Source organism: Aplysia californica, unplaced genomic scaffold (genome assembly GCF_000002075.1).
Source record: "Aplysia californica isolate F4 #8 unplaced genomic scaffold, AplCal3.0 scaffold00005, whole genome shotgun sequence".
Lineage (NCBI taxonomy): Eukaryota > Metazoa > Mollusca > Gastropoda > Aplysiida > Aplysiidae > Aplysia > Aplysia californica.
Genome location: NW_004797275.1, coordinates 2367410 through 2368673, shown reverse-complemented (window position 1 = coordinate 2368673; position 1264 = coordinate 2367410).

Sequence of the window (1264 nt, the reverse complement as noted above, 5' to 3'; positions counted from 1 at the left end):
GGGGGGTTGTTGCCTTTTTGTTTTGTTTATTCGTTTCGGTTTGTTTTTGGTGAAGAGTGAAATCCGGCTGGAAAATGTCTGGCGCTCTATTTCTCAATTCTAAGTGAACTTCCCGTGAGCTCGAAAATGTACAGCGGATCTCCAGAGATTAGCTTATGGAAAGACAAGATTTTTAGCTCTTAGGTCAAGAACATTCTCGTCTTTAAACGGTACCGTACCATACATAAGTAAGAGAGACTAGGCTGAAGTTGTAGGGTCCACAAAAAGCATGGAGCCATGCACTTTTCCCCTTTCGTTTAGAGTGTCAGAGGCGCTGAGGGGCCAGAATAAACCAGCAACCAGAAGCCTTTGGCAACCACAATGAGTTAATACAGCGTTGCTCTTAACCTTTTGTCGCATAGTATTTTTTCATGTCGTTACCGTTGGCGTTTAAATGTATGTCGAGCCTGATAAAATTGGCCGGGCCAACTGTTAGCTCAGTTGGTATCATGTTGAACTACAAAGCGGATGGCCCTGGTTCGAATCCCCAAGGGGACGTTCTGAGCGCGTGTTGCTTTTGTGAGTTTTTAAGACTCTCCACCCATGTAGCAAGGCTTTATCGGAGATGGGCGTTGGATTCGAAGATCCAGCCTTTTAACTTAACTAACACTGGGGCGTTAACCTGTGCAACGACAACAACCAATCGGAATGGCCTTTAATTTACATAAACTTGACAAAGAGATCGAGGATTCTTCGACGTAATTGAACCACTTCAGGGCGGTCTGCTTTGATCCTGGCTCCATGACCTCTCAAGGGTGTGTGTTATACAGCATCCCAACAATATAGAACTTTTAAAAAGATGTCGGTGTTTTTTTACGCCCCCATCAACATAATCTAGATAAGGCAAGAGGCGAGCTTCTGATCCTGACTGTCAGCGTCAACCTGAGTCGACAGGGATACAACATCTCAGCAGAAAAACCGAGTTATTAGAAGAAGATTTTCTCCCCTCTCGGAAGTTGAACTCGGGCCTCCTGCTTGCGACAGCGAAGCGCCTACCGCTACATCACAGACGCCGACCAGAAAGAACTAGATGGGCCTACTCGATACAAACAAAAGACAAAATGAGGATCGAACTAATGTCTTTTGGAGCAACGGTTAAGAGACTAACAACCACACCACAGTCACCGGCTTCAGCTCATGGGTCCAGACTTCTACACAGCTTTGAATAATTGAAGGGGTCAGAAAAAAAAGGGTTTAAGTCACCCTGAGGTTGTTCGTCGAGAAG